This window comes from Anopheles funestus, unplaced genomic scaffold, assembly GCF_943734845.2.
Source record: "Anopheles funestus unplaced genomic scaffold, idAnoFuneDA-416_04 scaffold_8_ctg1, whole genome shotgun sequence".
NCBI lineage: Eukaryota > Metazoa > Arthropoda > Insecta > Diptera > Culicidae > Anopheles > Anopheles funestus.
In genome coordinates this window covers 875,984-894,652 of record NW_026045349.1, presented here as the reverse complement: position 1 = coordinate 894,652, position 18,669 = coordinate 875,984, and the positions used below count along the sequence as shown (strand labels likewise).

Genomic DNA, 18,669 nt, shown 5'->3' with positions numbered 1-18,669 from the left:
TGTCTTAGCTAAGGTGTCTTGGCTAATGTGTTTTGGCTAAGGTGTCTTGGCTAAGGTGTCTTGGCTAAGGTGTCTTGGCTAATGTGTCTTGGCTAAAGTGTCTTGGCTAAGGTGTCTTGGCTAAGGTGTCTTGGCTAAGGTGTCTCGGCTAATGTGTCTTGGCTAAGGTGTCTTGGCTAATGTGTCTTGGCTAATGTGTCTCGGCTTATGTGTCTTGGCTAATGTGTCTTGGCTAATGTGTCTTGGCTAAAGTGTCTTGGCTAAGGTGTCTTGGCTAAGGTGTCTTGGCTAATGTGTCTTGGCTAAGGTGTCTTGGCTAATGTGTCTTGGCTAATGTGTCTTGGCTAAGGTGTCTTAGCTAAGGTGTCTTGGCTAATGTGTTTTGGCTAAGGTGTCTTGGCTAAGGTGTCTTGGCTAAGGTGTCTTGGCTAAGGTGTCTTGGCTAATGTGTCTATGCTAATGTGTCTTGGCTAAGGTGTCTTGGCTAAGGTGTCTTGGCTAAGGTGTCTTGGCTAAGGTGTCTCGGCTAATGTGTCTTGGCTAAGGTGTCTTGGCTAATGTGTCTTGGCTAAGGTATCTCGGCTTATGTGTCTTAGCTAATGTGTCTTGGCTAATGTGTCTTGGCTAAAGTGTCTTGGCTAAGGTGTCTTGGCTAAGGTGTCTTGGCTAATGTGTCTTGGCTAATGTGTCTATGCTAATGTGTCTTGGCTAAGGTGTCTTGGCTAAGGTGTCTTGGCTAAGGTGTCTTGGCTAAGGTGTCTCGGCTAATGTGTCTTGGCTAAGGTGTCTTGGCTAATGTGTCTTGGCTAAGGTATCTCGGCTTATGTGTCTTAGCTAATGTGTCTTGGCTAATGTGTCTTGGCTAAGGTGTCTTGGCTAAGGTGTCTTGGCTAAGGTGTCTTGGCTAATGTGTCTTGGCTAAGGTGTCTTGGCTAATGTGTCTTGGCTAAGGTGTCTTGGCTAATGTGTCTTGGCTAATGTGTCTTGGCTAAGGTGTCTTAGCTAAGGTGTCTTGGCTAAGGTGTCTTGACTAATGTGTCTTGGCTAAGGTGTCTTGGCTAATGTGTCTCGGCTTATGTGTCTTGGCTAATGTGTCTTGGCTAATGTGTCTTGGCTAAAGTGTTTTGGCTAAGGTGTCTTGGCTAAGGTGTCTTGGCTAAGGTGTCTTGGCTAAGGTGTCTTGGCTAAGGTGTCTTGGCTAAGGTGTCTTGGCTAAGGTGTCTTGGCTTATGTGTCTTGGCTAAGGTGTCTTGGCTAATGTGTCTTGGCTAATGTGTCTCGGCTTATGTGTCTTGGCTAATGTGTCTTGGCTAAAGTGTCTTGGCTAAGGTGTCTTGGCTAAGGTGTCTTGGCTAAGGTGTCTTCGCTAAGGTGTCTTGGCTAATGTGTCTCGGCTAATGTGTCTTGGCTAAGGTGTCTTTTCTAAGGTGTCTTGGCTAAGGTGTCTTGGCTAATGTGTCTTGGCTAAGGTGTCTTGGCTAATGTGTCTTGGCTAATGTGTCTTGGCTAAAGTGTCTTGGCTAATGTGTTTTGGCTAAGGTGTCTTGGCTAATGTGTCTTGGCTAAAGTGTCTTGGCTAAGGTGTCTTGGCTAATGTGTCTCGGCTAAGGTGTCTTGGCTAAGGTGTCTTGGCTAATGTGTCTTGGCTAATGTGTCTCGGCTAATGTGTCTTGGCTAAGGTGTCTTGGCTAAGGTGTCTTGGCTAATGTGTCTTGGCTAAGGTGTCTTGGCGAAGGTGTCTTGGCTAATGTGTCTTGGCTAATGTGTCTCGGCTAATGTGTCTTGGCTAAGGTGTCTTGGCTAAGGTGTCTTGGCTAATGTGTCTTGGCAAATGTGTCTCGGCTAAAGTGTCTTGGCTAAGGTGTCTTGGCTAAAGTGCCTTTTCTAAGGTGTCTTGGCTAAGGTGTCTTGGCTAAGGTGTCTTGGCTAAGGTGTCTTGGCTAAGGTGTCTCGGCTAATGTGTCTTGGCTAATGTGTCTTGGCTAAAGTGTCTTGGCTAAGGTGTCTTGGCTAAGGTGTTTTGGCTAATGTGTCTTGGCTAAGGTGTCTTGGCTAATGTGTCTTGGCTAATGTGTCTCGGCTTATGTGTCTTGGCTAATGTGTCTTGGCTAAAGTGTCTTGGCTAAGGTGTCTTGGCTAATGTGTCTTGGCTAAGGTGTCTTGGCTAATGTGTCTCGGCTAATGTGTCTTGGCTAAAGTGTCTTGGCTAAGGTGTCTTGGCTAATGTGTCTTGGCTAAGGTGTCTTCGCTAAGGTGTCTTGGCTAATGTGTCTCGGCTAAGGTGTCTTGGCTAATGTGTCTCGGCTAAAGTGTCTTGGCTAAGGTGTCTTGGCTAATGTGTTTTGGCTAAGATGTCTTGGCTAATGTGTCTTGGCTAATGTGTCTTGGCTAAGGTGTCTTGGCTAATGTGTCTTGGCTAAGGTGTCTTGGCTAAGGTGTCTTGGCTAATGTGTCTCGGCTAAAGTGTCTTGGCTAAGGTGTCTTGGCTAAGGTGTCTTGGCTAAGGTGTCTTGGCTAAGGTGTCTTGGCTAATGTGTCTCGGCTAAGGTGTCTTGGCTAAGGTGTCTTGGCTAATGTGTCTCGGCTAAGGTGTCTTGGCTAATGTGTCTTGGCTAAGGTGTCTTGGCTAAGGTGTCTTGGCTAAGGTGTCTTGGCTAAGGTGTCTTGGCTAAGGTGTCTTGGCTAAGGTGTCTTGGCTAAGGTGTCTTGGCTAAGGTGTCTTGGCTAATGTGTCTCGGCTAAGGTGTCTTGGCTAAGGTGTCTTGGCTAATGTGTCTTGGCTAAAGTGTCTTGGCTAAGGTGTCTTGGCTAATGTGTCTTGGCTAATGTGTCTTGGCTAAGGTGTCTTGGCTAAGGTGTCTTGGCTAAGGTGTCTTGGCTAATGTGTCTTGGCTAATGTGTCTTGGCTAAGGTGTCTTGGCTAAGGTGTCTCGGCTAATGTGTCTTGGCTAAGGTGTCTTAGCTAAGGTGTCTTGGCTAATGTGTTTTGGATAAGGTGTCTTGGCTTATGTGTCTTGGCTAAGGTGTCTTGGCTAAGGTGTCTTGGCTAATGTGTCTTGGCTAAGGTGTCTTGGCTAATGTGTCTTGGCTAAGGTGTCTTGGCTAAGGTGTCTTGGCTAAGGTGTCTTGGCTAATGTGTCTCGGCTAAGGTGTCTTGGCTAAGGTGTCTTGGCTAATGTGTCTTGGCTAAAGTGTCTTGGCTAAGGTGTCTTGGCTAATGTGTCTCGGCTAAGGTGTCTTGGCTAAGGTGTCTTGGCTAATGTGTCTTGGCTAATGTGTCTCGGCTAATGTGTCTTGGCTAAGGTGTCTTGGCTAATGTGTCTTGGCTAATGTGTCTTGGCTAATGTGTCTCGGCTAAAGTGTCTTGGCTAAGGTGTCTTGGCTAAAGTGTCTTGGCTAAGGTGTCTTGGCTAAGGTGTCTTGGCTAAGGTGTCTTGGCTAAGGTGTCTTGGCTAAGGTGTCTCGGCTAATGTGTCTTGGCTAATGTGTCTTGGCTAAAGTGTCTTGGCTAAGGTGTCTTGGCTAAGGTGTCTTGGCTAATGTGTCTTGGCTAAGGTGTCTTGGCTAATGTGTCTTGGCTAATGTGTCTCGGCTTATGTGTCTTGGCTAATGTGTCTTGGCTAAAGTGTCTTGGCTAAGGTGTCTTGGCTAATGTGTCTTGGCTAAGGTGTCTTCGCTAAGGTGTCTTGGCTAATGTGTCTCGGCTAATGTGTCTTGGCTAAAGTGTCTTGGCTAAGGTGTCTCGGCTTATGTGTCTTGGCTAATGTGTCTTGGCTAATGTGTCTCGGCTTATGTGTCTTGGCTAATGTGTCTTGGCTAAAGTGTCTTGGCTAAGGTGTCTTGGCTAAGGTGTCTTGGCTAAGGTGTCTTGGCTAAGGTGTCTTGGCTAATGTGTCTTGGCTAATGTGTCTCGGCTAAGGTGTCTTGGCTAAGGTGTCTTGGCTAATGTGTCTTGGCTAAAGTGTCTTGGCTAAGGTGTCTTGGCTAATGTGTCTTGGCTAATGTGTCTTGGCTAAGGTGTCTTGGCTAAGGTGTCTTGGCTAAGGTGTCTTGGCTAATGTGTCTTGGCTAAGGTGTCTTGGCTAATGTGTCTTGGCTAAGGTGTCTTGGCTAAGGTGTCTCGGCTAATGTGTCTTGGCTAAGGTGTCTTGGCTAAGGTGTCTTGGCTAATGTGTTTTGGCTAAGGTGTCTTGGCTAATGTGTCTTGGCTAAGGTGTCTTGGCTAAGGTGTCTTGGCTAATGTGTCTTGGCTAAGGTGTCTTGGCTAATGTGTCTTGGCTAAGGTGTCTTGGCTAATGTGTCTTGGCTAAGGTGTCTTGACTAATGTGTCTTGGCTAAGGTGTCTTAGCTAAGGTGTCTTGGCTAATGTGTTTTGGCTAAGGTGTCTTGGCTAAGGTGTCTTGGCTAACGTGTCTTGGCTAAGGTGTCTTGGCTAAGGTGTCTTGGCTAAGGTGTCTCGGCTAATGTGTCTTGGCTAAGGTGTCTAGGCTAATGTGTCTTGGCTAATGTGTCTCGGCTTATGTGTCTTGGCTAATGTGTCTTGGCTAATGTGTCTTGGCTAAAGTGTCTTGGCTAAGGTGTCTTGGCTAAGGTGTCTTGGCTAAGGTGTCTCGGCTAATGTGTCTTGGCTAAGGTGTCTTGGCTAATGTGTCTTGGCTAATGTGTCTCGGCTTATGTGTCTTGGCTAATGTGTCTCGGCTAATGTGTCTTGGCTAAAGTGTCTTGGCTAAGGTGTCTTGGCTAAGGTGTCTTGGCTAATGTGTCTTGGCTAAGGTGTCTTGGCTAATGTGTCTTGGCTAAGGTGTCTTAGCTAAGGTGTCTTGGCTAATGTGTCTTGGCTAAGGTGTCTTGGCTAAGGTGTCTTGGCTAAGGTGTCTTGGCTAAGGTGTCTTGGCTAAGGTGTCTTGGCTAAGGTGTCTTGGCTAAGGTGTCTTGGCTAATGTGTCTTGGCTAAGGTGTCTTGGCTAATGTGTCTTGGCTAATGTGTATCGGCTTATGTGTCTTGGCTAATGTGTCTTGGCTAAAGTGTCTTGGCTAAGGTGTCTTGGCTAAGGTGTCTTGGCTAAGGTGTCTTCGCTAAGGTGTCTTGGCTAATGTGTCTTGGCTAATGTGTCTTGGCTAAGGTGTCTTGGCTAAGGTGTCTTGGCTAAGGTGTCTTGGCTAATGTGTCTTGGCTAAGGTGTCTTGGCTAATGTGTCTTGGCTAATGTGTCTTGGCTAAAGTGTCTTGGCTAATGTGTTTTGGCTAAGGTGTCTTGGCTAATGTGTCTTGGCTAAGGTGTCTTGGCTTAGGTGTCTTGGCGAAGGTGTCTTGGCTAATGTGTCTTGGCTAATGTGTCTTGGCTAAGGTGTCTTGGCTAATGTGTCTTGGCTAAGGTGTCTTAGCTAAGGTGTCTTGGCTAATGTGTTTTGGCTAAGGTGTCTTGGCTAAGGTGTCTTGGCTAAGGTGTCTTGGCTAATGTGTCTTGGCTAAAGTGTCTTGGCTAAGGTGTCTTGGCTAAGGTGTCTTGGCTAAGGTGTCTCGGCTAATGTGTCTTGGCTAAGGTGTCTTGGCTTATGTGTCTTGGCTAATGTGTCTCGGCTTATGTGTCTTGGCTAAGGTGTCTTGGCTAATGTGTCTTGGCTAAGGTGTCTTGGCTAAGGTGTCTTGGCTAAGGTGTCTTGGCTAAGATGCTTGGCTAAGGTGTCTTGGCTAAGGTGTCTTGGCTAAGGTGTCTTGGCTAATGTGTCTTGGCTAAGGTGTCTTGGCTAAGGTGTCTTGGCTAAGGTGTCTTGGCTAATATGTCTCGGCTAATGTGTCTTGGCTAAGGTGTCTTGGCTAATGTGTCTTGGCTAATGTGTCTTGGCTAAGGTGTCTTGGCTAAGGTGTCTTGGCTAAGGTGTCTTGGCTAAGGTGTCTCGGCTAATGTGTCTTGGCTAAGGTGTCTTGGCTAATGTGTCTTGGCTAATGTGTCTCGGCTTATGTGTCTTGGCTAATGTGTCTTGGCTAATGTGTCTTGGCTAAAGTGTCTTGGCTAAGGTGTCTTGGCTAAGGTGTCTTGGCTAATGTGTCTTGGCTAAGGTGTCTTGGCTAATGTGTCTTGGCTAATGTGTCTTGGCTAAGGTGTCTTGGCTAATGTGTCTTGGCTAATGTGTCTTGGCTAAGGTGTCTTGGCTAAGGTGTCTTGGCTAATGTGTCTTGGCAAATGTGTCTCGACTAAAGTGTCTTGGCTAAGGTGTCTTGGCTAAAGTGCCTTTTCTAAGGTGTCTTGGCTAAGGTGTCTTGGCTAAGGTGTCTTGGCTAAGGTGTCTTAGCTAAGGTGTCTCGGCTAATGTGTCTTGGCTAATGTGTCTTGGCTAAAGTGTCTTGGCTAAGGTGTCTTGGCTAAGGTGTTTTGGCTAATGTGTCTTGGCTAAGGTGTCTTGGCTAATGTGTCTTGGCTAATGTGTCTCGGCTTATGTGTCTTGGCTAATGTGTCTTGGCTAAAGTGTCTTGGCTAAGGTGTCTTGGCTAATGTGTCTTGGCTAAGGTGTCTTGGCTAATGTGTCTCGGCTAATGTGTCCTGGCTAAAGTGTCTATGCTAAGGTGTCTTGGCTAATGTGTCTTGGCTAAGGTGTCTTCGCTAAGGTGTCTTGGCTAATGTGTCTCGGCTAATGTGTCTTGGCTAAAGTGTCTTGGCTAAGGTGTCTTGGCTAATGTGTCTTGGCTAATGTGTCTTGGCTAAGGTGTCTTGGCTAATGTGTCTTGGCTAAGGTGTCTTGGCTAAGGTGTCTTGGCTAATGTGTCTCGGCTAAAGTGTCTTGGCTAAGGTGTCTTGGCTAAGGTGTCTTGGCTAAGGTGTCTTGGCTAAGGTGTCTTGGCTAATGTGTCTCGGCTAAGGTGTCTTGGCTAAGGTGTCTTGGCTAATGTGTCTCGGCTAAGGTGTCTTGGCTAATGTGTCTTGGCTAAGGTGTCTTGGCTAAGGTGTCTTGGCTAAGGTGTCTTGGCTAAGGTGTCTTGGCTAAGGTGTCTTGGCTAAGGTGTCTTGGCTAAGGTGTCTTGGCTAATGTGTCTCGGCTAAGGTGTCTTGGCTAAGGTGTCTTGGCTAATGTGTCTTGGCTAAAGTGTCTTGGCTAAGGTGTCTTGGCTAATGTGTCTTGGCTAATGTGTCTTGGCTAAGGTGTCTTGGCTAAGGTGTCTTGGCTAAGGTGTCTTGGCTAATGTGTCTCGGCTAAGGTGTCTTGGCTAAGGTGTCTTGGCTAATGTGTCTTGGCTAAAGTGTCTTGGCTAAGGTGTCTTGGCTAATGTGTCTCGGCTAAGGTGTCTTGGCTAAGGTGTCTTGGCTAATGTGTCTTGGCTAATGTGTCTCGGCTAATGTGTCTTGGCTAAGGTGTCTTGGCTAATGTGTCTTGGCTAATGTGTCTTGGCTAATGTGTCTCGGCTAAAGTGTCTTGGCTAAGGTGTCTTGGCTAAAGTGTCTTGGCTAAGGTGTCTTGGCTAAGGTGTCTTGGCTAAGGTGTCTTGGCTAAGGTGTCTTGGCTAAGGTGTCTCGGCTAATGTGTCTTGGCTAATGTGTCTTGGCTAAAGTGTCTTGGCTAAGGTGTCTTGGCTAAGGTGTCTTGGCTAATGTGTCTTGGCTAAGGTGTCTTGGCTAATGTGTCTTGGCTAATGTGTCTCGGCTTATGTGTCTTGGCTAATGTGTCTTGGCTAAAGTGTCTTGGCTAAGGTGTCTTGGCTAATGTGTCTTGGCTAAGGTGTCTTCGCTAAGGTGTCTTGGCTAATGTGTCTCGGCTAATGTGTCTTGGCTAAAGTGTCTTGGCTAAGGTGTCTCGGCTTATGTGTCTTGGCTAATGTGTCTTGGCTAATGTGTCTCGGCTTATGTGTCTTGGCTAATGTGTCTTGGCTAATGTGTCTTGGCTAATGTGTCTGGGCTAAGGTGTCTTGGCTAATGTGTCTTGGCTAAAGTGTCTTGGCTAAGGTGTCTTGGCTAATGTGTCTTGGCTAATGTGTCTTGGCTAAGGTGTCTTGGCTAAGGTGTCTTGGCTAAGGTGTCTTGGCTAATGTGTCTTGGCTAAGGTGTCTTGGCTAATGTGTCTTGGCTAAGGTGTCTTGGCTAAGGTGTCTCGGCTAATGTGTCTTGGCTAAGGTGTCTTGGCTAAGGTGTCTTGGCTAATGTGTTTTGGCTAAGGTGTCTTGGCTAATGTGTCTTGGCTAAGGTGTCTTGGCTAAGGTGTCTTGGCTAATGTGTCTTGGCTAAGGTGTCTTGGCTAATGTGTCTTGGCTAAGGTGTCTTGGCTAATGTGTCTTGGCTAAGGTGTCTTGACTAATGTGTCTTGGCTAAGGTGTCTTAGCTAAGGTGTCTTGGCTAATGTGTTTTGGCTAAGGTGTCTTGGCTAAGGTGTCTTGGCTAAGGTGTCTTGGCTAAGGTGTCTTGACTAAGGTGTCTTGGCTAAGGTGTCTCGGCTAATGTGTCTTGGCTAAGGTGTCTAGGCTAATGTGTCTTGGCTAATGTGTCTCGGCTTATGTGTCTTGGCTAATGTGTCTTGGCTAATGTGTCTTGGCTAAAGTGTCTTGGCTAAGGTGTCTTGGCTAAGGTGTCTTGGCTAAGGTGTCTCGGCTAATGTGTCTTGGCTAAGGTGTCTTGGCTAATGTGTCTTGGCTAATGTGTCTCGGCTTATGTGTCTTGGCTAATGTGTCTTGGCTAAGATGCTTGGCTAAGGTGTCTTGGCTAAGGTGTCTTGGCTAAGGTGTCTTGGCTAATGTGTCTTGGCTAAGGTGTCTTGGCTAAGGTGTCTTGGCTAAGGTGTCTTGGCTAATATGTCTCGGCTAATGTGTCTTGGCTAAGGTGTCTTGGCTAAGGTGTCTTGGCTAAGGTGTCTTGGCTAAGGTGTCTTGGCTAATGTGTCTCGGCTAATGTGTCTTGGCTAAGGTGTCTTGGCTAAGGTGTCTTGGCTAATGTGTCTTGGCTAATGTGTCTTGGCTAAGGTGTCTTGGCTAATGTGTCTCAGCTAAGGTGTCTTGGCTAATGTGTCTTGGCTAAAGTGTCTTGGCTAAGGTGTCTTGGCTAAGGTGTCTTGGCTAAGGTGTCTTGGCTAAGGTGTCTTGGCTAAGGTGTCTTGGCTAATGTGTCTTGGCTAATGTGTCTTGGCTAAGGTGTCTTGGCTAAGGTGTCTTGGCTAATGTGTCTCGGCTAGAGTGTCTTGGCTAAGGTGTCTTGGCTAAGGTGTCTTGGCTAATGTGTCTTGGCTAAGGTGTCTTGGCTAAGGTGTCTTGGCTAATGTGTCTTGGCTAAGGTGTCTTGGCTAATGTGTCTTGGCTAAGGTGTCTTGGCTAATGTGTCTTGGCTAAGGTGTCTTGGCTAAGGTGTCTCGGCTAATGTGTCTTGGCTAAGGTGTCTTGGCTAATGTGTCTTGGCTAATGTGTCTCGGCTTATGTGTCTTGGCTAATGTGTCTTGGCTAATGTGTCTTGGCTAAGGTGTCTTGGCTAAGGTGTCTTGGCTAAGGTGTCTTGGCTAAGGTGTCTTGGCTAATGTGTCTTGGCTAATGTGTCTTGGCTAAGGTGTCTTAGCTAAGGTGTCTTGGCTAATGTGTTTTGGCTAAGGTGTCTTGGCTAAGGTGTCTTGGCTAAGGTGTCTTGGCTAATGTGTCTTGGCTAAAGTGTCTTGGCTAAGGTGTCTTGGCTAAGGTGTCTTGGCTAAGGTGTCTCGGCTAATGTGTCTTGGCTAAGGTGTCTTGGCTAATGTGTCTTGGCTAATGTGTCTCGGCTTATGTGTCTTGGCTAATGTGTCTTGGCTAATGTGTCTTGGCTAAAGTGTCTTGGCTAAGGTGTCTTGGCTAAGGTGTCTTGGCTAATGTGTCTTGGCTAAGGTGTCTTGGCTAATGTGTCTTGGCTAATGTGTCTTGGCTAAGGTGTCTTAGCTAAGGTGTCTTGGCTAATGTGTTTTGGCTAAGGTGTCTTGGCTAAGGTGTCTTGGCTAAGGTGTCTTGGCTAAGGTGTCTTGGCTAATGTGTCTTGGCTAATGTGTCTTGGCTAAGGTGTCTTGGCTAAGGTGTCTTGGCTAAGGTGTCTTGGCTAAGGTGTCTCGGCTAATGTGTCTTGGCTAAGGTGTCTTGGCTAATGTGTCTTGGCTAATGTGTCTCGGCTTATGTGTCTTGGCTAATGTGTCTTGGCTAATGTGTCTTGGCTAAAGTGTCTTGGCTAAGGTGTCTTGGCTAAGGTGTCTTGGCTAATGTGTCTTGGCTAAGGTGTCTTGGCTAATGTGTCTTGGCTAATGTGTCTTGGCTAAGGTGTCTTAGCTAAGGTGTCTTGGCTAAGGTGTTTTGGCTAAGGTGTCTTGGCTAAGGTGTCTTGGCTAAGGTGTCTTGGCTAAGGTGTCTTGGCTAAGGTGTCTTGGCTAAGGTGTCTTGGCTAAGGTGTCTTGGCTTATGTGTCTTGGCTAAGGTGTCTTGGCTAATGTGTCTTGGCTAATGTGTCTCGGCTTATGTGTCTTGGCTAATGTGTCTTGGCTAAAGTGTCTTGGCTAAGGTGTCTTGGCTAAGGTGTCTTGGCTAAGGTGTCTTCGCTAAGGTGTCTTGGCTAATGTGTCTCGGCTAATGTGTCTTGGCTAAGGTGTCTTTTCTAAGGTGTCTTGGCTAAGGTGTCTTGGCTAATGTGTCTTGGCTAAGGTGTCTTGGCTAATGTGTCTTGGCTAATGTGTCTTGGCTAAAGTGTCTTGGCTAATGTGTTTTGGCTAAGGTGTCTTGGCTAAGGTGTCTTGACTAATGTGTCTCGGCTAAGGTGTCTTGGCTAAGGTGTCTTGGCTAATGTGTCTTGGCTAAAGTGTCTTGGCTAAGGTGTCTTGGCTAATGTGTCTCGGCTAAGGTGTCTTGGCTAAGGTGTCTTGGCTAATGTGTCTTGGCTAATGTGTCTCGGCTAATGTGTCTTGGCTAAGGTGTCTTGGCTAAGGTGTCTTGGCTAATGTGTCTTGGCTAAGGTGTCTTGGCTAAGGTGTCTTGGCTAATGTGTCTTGGCTAATGTGTCTCGGCTAATGTGTCTTGGCTATGGTGTCTTGGCTAAGGTGTCTTGGCTAATGTGTCTTGGCAAATGTGTCTCGGCTAAAGTGTCTTGGCTAAGGTGTCTTGGCTAAAGTGCCTTTTCTAAGGTGTCTTGGCTAAGGTGTCTTGGCTAATGTGTCTTGGCTAAGGTGTCTTGGCTAAGGTGTCTTGGCTAATGTGTCTCGGCTAAAGTGTCTTGGCTAAGGTGTCTTGGCTAAGGTGTCTTGGCTAAGGTGTCTTGGCTAAGGTGTCTTGGCTAATGTGTCTCGGCTAAGGTGTCTTGGCTAAGGTGTCTTGGCTAATGTGTCTCGGCTAAGGTGTCTTGGCTAATGTGTCTTGGCTAAGGTGTCTTGGCTAAGGTGTCTTGGCTAAGGTGTCTTGGCTAAGGTGTCTTGGCTAAGGTGTCTTGGCTAAGGTGTCTTGGCTAAGGTGTCTTGGCTAATGTGTCTCGGCTAAGGTGTCTTGGCTAAGGTGTCTTGGCTAATGTGTCTTGGCTAAAGTGTCTTGGCTAAGGTGTCTTGGCTAATGTGTCTTGGCTAATGTGTCTTGGCTAAGGTGTCTTGGCTAAGGTGTCTTGGCTAAGGTGTCTTGGCTAATGTGTCTCGGCTAAGGTGTCTTGGCTAAGGTGTCTTGGCTAATGTGTCTTGGCTAAAGTGTCTTGGCTAAGGTGTCTTGGCTAATGTGTCTCGGCTAAGGTGTCTTGGCTAAGGTGTCTTGGCTAATGTGTCTTGGCTAATGTGTCTCGGCTAATGTGTCTTGGCTAAGGTGTCTTGGCTAATGTGTCTTGGCTAATGTGTCTTGGCTAATGTGTCTCGGCTAAAGTGTCTTGGCTAAGGTGTCTTGGCTAAAGTGTCTTGGCTAAGGTGTCTTGGCTAAGGTGTCTTGGCTAAGGTGTCTTGGCTAAGGTGTCTTGGCTAAGGTGTCTCGGCTAATGTGTCTTGGCTAATGTGTCTTGGCTAAAGTGTCTTGGCTAAGGTGTCTTGGCTAAGGTGTCTTGGCTAATGTGTCTTGGCTAAGGTGTCTTGGCTAATGTGTCTTGGCTAATGTGTCTCGGCTTATGTGTCTTGGCTAATGTGTCTTGGCTAAAGTGTCTTGGCTAAGGTGTCTTGGCTAATGTGTCTTGGCTAAGGTGTCTTCGCTAAGGTGTCTTGGCTAATGTGTCTCGGCTAATGTGTCTTGGCTAAAGTGTCTTGGCTAAGGTGTCTCGGCTTATGTGTCTTGGCTAATGTGTCTTGGCTAATGTGTCTCGGCTTATGTGTCTTGGCTAATGTGTCTTGGCTAATGTGTCTTGGCTAATGTGTCTGGGCTAAGGTGTCTTGGCTAATGTGTCTTGGCTAAAGTGTCTTGGCTAAGGTGTCTTGGCTAATGTGTCTTGGCTAATGTGTCTTGGCTAAGGTGTCTTGGCTAAGGTGTCTTGGCTAAGGTGTCTTGGCTAATGTGTCTTGGCTAAGGTGTCTTGGCTAATGTGTCTTGGCTAAGGTGTCTTGGCTAAGGTGTCTCGGCTAATGTGTCTTGGCTAAGGTGTCTTGGCTAAGGTGTCTTGGCTAATGTGTTTTGGCTAAGGTGTCTTGGCTAATGTGTCTTGGCTAAGGTGTCTTGGCTAAGGTGTCTTGGCTAATGTGTCTTGGCTAAGGTGTCTTGGCTAATGTGTCTTGGCTAAGGTGTCTTGGCTAATGTGTCTTGGCTAAGGTGTCTTGACTAATGTGTCTTGGCTAAGGTGTCTTAGCTAAGGTGTCTTGGCTAATGTGTTTTGGCTAAGGTGTCTTGGCTAAGGTGTCTTGGCTAAGGTGTCTTGGCTAAGGTGTCTTGACTAAGGTGTCTTGGCTAAGGTGTCTCGGCTAATGTGTCTTGGCTAAGGTGTCTAGGCTAATGTGTCTTGGCTAATGTGTCTCGGCTTATGTGTCTTGGCTAATGTGTCTTGGCTAATGTGTCTTGGCTAAAGTGTCTTGGCTAAGGTGTCTTGGCTAAGGTGTCTTGGCTAAGGTGTCTCGGCTAATGTGTCTTGGCTAAGGTGTCTTGGCTAATGTGTCTTGGCTAATGTGTCTCGGCTTATGTGTCTTGGCTAATGTGTCTTGGCTAAGATGCTTGGCTAAGGTGTCTTGGCTAAGGTGTCTTGGCTAAGGTGTCTTGGCTAATGTGTCTTGGCTAAGGTGTCTTGGCTAAGGTGTCTTGGCTAAGGTGTCTTGGCTAATATGTCTCGGCTAATGTGTCTTGGCTAAGGTGTCTTGGCTAAGGTGTCTTGGCTAAGGTGTCTTGGCTAAGGTGTCTTGGCTAATGTGTCTCGGCTAATGTGTCTTGGCTAAGGTGTCTTGGCTAAGGTGTCTTGGCTAATGTGTCTTGGCTAATGTGTCTTGGCTAAGGTGTCTTGGCTAATGTGTCTCAGCTAAGGTGTCTTGGCTAATGTGTCTTGGCTAAAGTGTCTTGGCTAAGGTGTCTTGGCTAAGGTGTCTTGGCTAAGGTGTCTTGGCTAAGGTGTCTTGGCTAAGGTGTCTTGGCTAATGTGTCTTGGCTAATGTGTCTTGGCTAAGGTGTCTTGGCTAAGGTGTCTTGGCTAATGTGTCTCGGCTAGAGTGTCTTGGCTAAGGTGTCTTGGCTAAGGTGTCTTGGCTAATGTGTCTTGGCTAAGGTGTCTTGGCTAAGGTGTCTTGGCTAATGTGTCTTGGCTAAGGTGTCTTGGCTAATGTGTCTTGGCTAAGGTGTCTTGGCTAATGTGTCTTGGCTAAGGTGTCTTGGCTAAGGTGTCTCGGCTAATGTGTCTTGGCTAAGGTGTCTTGGCTAATGTGTCTTGGCTAATGTGTCTCGGCTTATGTGTCTTGGCTAATGTGTCTTGGCTAATGTGTCTTGGCTAAGGTGTCTTGGCTAAGGTGTCTTGGCTAAGGTGTCTTGGCTAAGGTGTCTTGGCTAATGTGTCTTGGCTAATGTGTCTTGGCTAAGGTGTCTTAGCTAAGGTGTCTTGGCTAATGTGTTTTGGCTAAGGTGTCTTGGCTAAGGTGTCTTGGCTAAGGTGTCTTGGCTAATGTGTCTTGGCTAAAGTGTCTTGGCTAAGGTGTCTTGGCTAAGGTGTCTTGGCTAAGGTGTCTCGGCTAATGTGTCTTGGCTAAGGTGTCTTGGCTAATGTGTCTTGGCTAATGTGTCTCGGCTTATGTGTCTTGGCTAATGTGTCTTGGCTAATGTGTCTTGGCTAAAGTGTCTTGGCTAAGGTGTCTTGGCTAAGGTGTCTTGGCTAATGTGTCTTGGCTAAGGTGTCTTGGCTAATGTGTCTTGGCTAATGTGTCTTGGCTAAGGTGTCTTAGCTAAGGTGTCTTGGCTAATGTGTTTTGGCTAAGGTGTCTTGGCTAAGGTGTCTTGGCTAAGGTGTCTTGGCTAAGGTGTCTTGGCTAATGTGTCTTGGCTAATGTGTCTTGGCTAAGGTGTCTTGGCTAAGGTGTCTTGGCTAAGGTGTCTTGGCTAAGGTGTCTCGGCTAATGTGTCTTGGCTAAGGTGTCTTGGCTAATGTGTCTTGGCTAATGTGTCTCGGCTTATGTGTCTTGGCTAATGTGTCTTGGCTAATGTGTCTTGGCTAAAGTGTCTTGGCTAAGGTGTCTTGGCTAAGGTGTCTTGGCTAATGTGTCTTGGCTAAGGTGTCTTGGCTAATGTGTCTTGGCTAATGTGTCTTGGCTAAGGTGTCTTAGCTAAGGTGTCTTGGCTAAGGTGTTTTGGCTAAGGTGTCTTGGCTAAGGTGTCTTGGCTAAGGTGTCTTGGCTAAGGTGTCTTGGCTAAGGTGTCTTGGCTAAGGTGTCTTGGCTAAGGTGTCTTGGCTTATGTGTCTTGGCTAAGGTGTCTTGGCTAATGTGTCTTGGCTAATGTGTCTCGGCTTATGTGTCTTGGCTAATGTGTCTTGGCTAAAGTGTCTTGGCTAAGGTGTCTTGGCTAAGGTGTCTTGGCTAAGGTGTCTTCGCTAAGGTGTCTTGGCTAATGTGTCTCGGCTAATGTGTCTTGGCTAAGGTGTCTTTTCTAAGGTGTCTTGGCTAAGGTGTCTTGGCTAATGTGTCTTGGCTAAGGTGTCTTGGCTAATGTGTCTTGGCTAATGTGTCTTGGCTAAAGTGTCTTGGCTAATGTGTTTTGGCTAAGGTGTCTTGGCTAAGGTGTCTTGACTAATGTGTCTCGGCTAAGGTGTCTTGGCTAAGGTGTCTTGGCTAATGTGTCTTGGCTAAAGTGTCTTGGCTAAGGTGTCTTGGCTAATGTGTCTCGGCTAAGGTGTCTTGGCTAAGGTGTCTTGGCTAATGTGTCTTGGCTAATGTGTCTCGGCTAATGTGTCTTGGCTAAGGTGTCTTGGCTAAGGTGTCTTGGCTAATGTGTCTTGGCTAAGGTGTCTTGGCTAAGGTGTCTTGGCTAATGTGTCTTGGCTAATGTGTCTCGGCTAATGTGTCTTGGCTATGGTGTCTTGGCTAAGGTGTCTTGGCTAATGTGTCTTGGCAAATGTGTCTCGGCTAAAGTGTCTTGGCTAAGGTGTCTTGGCTAAAGTGCCTTTTCTAAGGTGTCTTGGCTAAGGTGTCTTGGCTAAGGTGTCTTGGCTAAGGTGTCTTGGCTAAGGTGTCTCGGCTAATGTGTCTTGGCTAATGTGTCTTGGCTAAAGTGTCTTGGCTAAGGTGTCTTGGCTAAGGTGTTTTGGCTAATGTGTCTTGGCTAAGGTGTCTTGGCTAATGTGTCTTGGCTAATGTGTCTCGGCTTATGTGTCTTGGCTAATGTGTCTTGGCTAAAGTGTCTTGGCTAAGGTGTCTTGGCTAATGTGTCTTGGCTAAGGTGTCTTCGCTAAGGTGTCTTGGCTAATGTGTCTCGGCTAATGTGTCTTGGCTAAAGTGTCTTGGCTAAGGTGTCTTGGCTAATGTGTCTTGGCTAAGGTGTCTTCGCTAAGGTGTCTTGGCTAATGTGTCTCAGCTAATGTGTCTTGGCTAAAGTGTCTTGGCTAATGTGTCTTGGCTAAAGTGTTTTCTCTAAGGTGTCTTGGCTAAGGTGTCTTGGCTAAGGTGTCTTGGCTAAGGTGTCTTGGCTAAGGTGTCTTGGCTAAGGTGTCTTGGCTAAGGTGTCTTGGCTAATGTGTCTCGGCTAAGGTGTCTTGGCTAAGGTGTCTTGGCTAATGTGTCTTGGCTAAAGTGTCTTGGCTAATGTGTCTTGGCTAATGTGTCTTGGCTAAGGTGTCTTGGCTAATGTGTCTTGGCTAAGGTGTCTTGGCTAAGGTGTCTTGGCTAATGTGTCTCGGCTAATGTGTCTTGGCTAAGGTGTCTTGGCTAAGGTGTCTTGGCTAAGGTGTCTTGGCTAAGGTGTCTTGGCTAATGTGTCTCGGCTAAGGTGTCTTGGCTAAGGTGTCTTGGCTAATGTGTCTCGGCTAAGGTGTCTTGGCTAATGTGTCTTGGCTAAGGTGTCTTGGCTAAGGTGTCTTGGCTAAGGTGTCTTGGCTAAGGTGTCTTGGCTAAGGTGTCTTGGCTAATGTGTCTCGGCTAAGGTGTCTTGGCTAAGGTGTCTTGGCTAATGTGTCTTGGCTAAAGTGTCTTGGCTAAGGTGTCTTGGCTAATGTGTCTTGGCTAATGTGTCTTGGCTAAGGTGTCTTGGCTAAGGTGTCTTGGCTAAGGTGTCTTGGCTAATGTGTCTTGGCTAAGGTGTCTTGGCTAATGTGTCTTGGCTAAGGTGTCTCGGCTAATGTGTCTTGGCTAAGGTGTCTTAGCTAAGGTGTCTTGGCTAATGTGTTTTGGCTAAGGTGTCTTGGCTAATGTGTCTTGGCTAAGGTGTCTTGGCTAAGGTGTCTTGGCTAAGGTGTCTTGGCTAATGTGTCTTGGCTAATGTGTCTTGGCTAAGGTGTCTTAGCTAAGGTGTCTTGGCTAATGTGTTTTGGCTAAGGTGTCTTGGCTAAGGTGTCTTGGCTAAGGTGTCTTGGCTAATGTGTCTTGGCTAAAGTGTCTTGGCTAAGGTGTCTTGGCTAAGGTGTCTTGGCTAAGGTGTCTCGGCTAATGTGTCTTGGCTAAGGTGTCTTGGCTAATGTGTCTTGGCTAATGTGTCTCGGCTTATGTGTCTTGGCTAATGTGTCTTGGCTAATGTGTCTTGGCTAAAGTGTCTTGGCTAAGGTGTCTTGGCTAAGGTGTCTTGGCTAATGTGTCTTGGCTAAGGTGTCTTGGCTAATGTGTCTTGGCTAATGTGTCTTGGCTAAGGTGTCTTAGCTAAGGTGTCGTGGCTAATGTGTTTTGGCTAAGGTGTCTTGGCTAAGGTGTCTTGGCTAAGGTGTCTTGGCTAAGGTGTCTTGGCTAATGTGTCTTGGCTAATGTGTCTTGGCTAAGGTGTCTTGGCTAAGGTGTCTTGGCTAAGGTGTCTTGGCTAAGGTGTCTCGGCTAATGTGTCTTGGCTAAGGTGTCTTGGCTAATGTGTCTTGGCTAATGTGTCTCGGCTTATGTGTCTTGGCTAAGGTGTCTTGGCTAAGGTGTCTTGGCTAAAGTGTCTTGGCTAAGGTGTCTTGGCTAAGGTGTCTTGGCTAATGTGTCTTGGCTAAGGTGTCTTGGCTAATGTGTCTTGGCTAATGTGTCTTGGCTAAGGTGTCTTAGCTAAGGTGTCTTGGCTAAGGTGTTTTGGCTAAGGTGTCTTGGCTAAGGTGTCTTGGCTAAGGTGTCTTGGCTAAGGTGTCTTGGCTAAGGTGTCTTGGCTAAGGTGTCTTGGCTTATGTGTCTTGGCTAAGGTGTCTTGGCTAATGTGTCTTGGCTTAGGTGTCTTGGCTAATGTGTCTTGGCTAATGTGTCTTGGCTAAGGTGTCTTTTCTAAGGTGTCTTGGCTAAGGTGTCTTGGCTTATGTGTCTTGGCTAAGGTGTCTTGGCTAAGGTGTCTTGGCTAAGGTGTCTCGGCTAATGTGTCTTGGCTAAGGTGTCTTGGCTAATGTGTCTTGGCTAATGTGTCTCGGCTTATGTGTCTTGGCTAATGTGTCTTGGCTAATGTGTCTTGGCTAAAGTGTTTTGGCTAAGGTGTCTTGGCTAAGGTGTCTTGGCTAATGTGTCTTGGCTAAGGTGTCTTGGCTAATGTGTCTTGGCTAATGTGTCTTGGCTAAGGTGTCTTAGCTAAGGTGTCTTGGCTAATGTGTTTTGGCTAAGGTGTCTTGGCTAAGGTGTCTTGGCTAAGGTGTCTTGGCTAAGGTGTCTTGGCTAAGGTGTCTTGGCTAAGGTGTCTTGGCTAAGGTGTCTTGGCTAAGGTGTTTTGGCTAATGTGTCTTGGCTAAGGTGTCTTGGCTAATGTGTCTTGGCTAATGTGTCTCGGCTTATGTGTCTTGGCTAATGTGTCTTGGCTAATGTGTCTTGGCTAAGGTGTCTTGGCTAATGTGTCTTGGCTAAGGTGTCTTCGCTAAGGTGTCTTGGCTAATGTGTCTCGGCTAATGTGTCTTGGCTAATGTGTCTTGGCTAATGTGTCTTGGCTAAGGTGTCTTGGCTAAGGTGTCTTGGCTAATGTGTCTTGGCAAATGTGTCTCGGCTAAAGTGTCTTGGCTAAGGTGTCTTGGCTAAAGTGCCTTTTCTAAGGTGTCTTGGCTAAGGTGTCTTGGCTAAGGTGTCTTGGCTAAGGTGTCTTGGCTAAGGTGTCTCGGCTAATGTGTCTTGGCTAATGTGTCTTGGCTAAAGTGTCTTGGCTAAGGTGTCTTGGCTAAGGTGTTTTGGCTAATGTGTCTTGGCT

The 18,669-nt window shown here is 46.9% G+C and overlaps 1 long non-coding RNA gene across 6 annotated transcripts in view; it reads left to right on the top strand.

The window, feature by feature from the left end:
• The window catches only part of LOC125774440 (uncharacterized), a 79,554-nt gene that overhangs the window by 15,965 nt on the left and 44,920 nt on the right, over nucleotides 1-18,669 (top strand). Inside the window, exons 1-2 of one of the 6 annotated variants that reach the window (XR_007420892.1) lie at nucleotides 2,547-4,395; nucleotides 9,924-10,707. The exons of 2 other annotated variants lie outside the window; for them this stretch is intronic. This is a non-coding gene — a long non-coding RNA (uncharacterized LOC125774440). Of the gene's footprint in view, nucleotides 1-2,546; nucleotides 4,396-6,861; nucleotides 7,797-9,923; nucleotides 10,708-11,270; nucleotides 12,206-14,808; nucleotides 15,117-18,669 lie in introns of those variants that run through there. 3 more of the 6 variants (XR_007420895.1, XR_007420896.1, XR_007420893.1) reach the window with 3 other exon arrangements.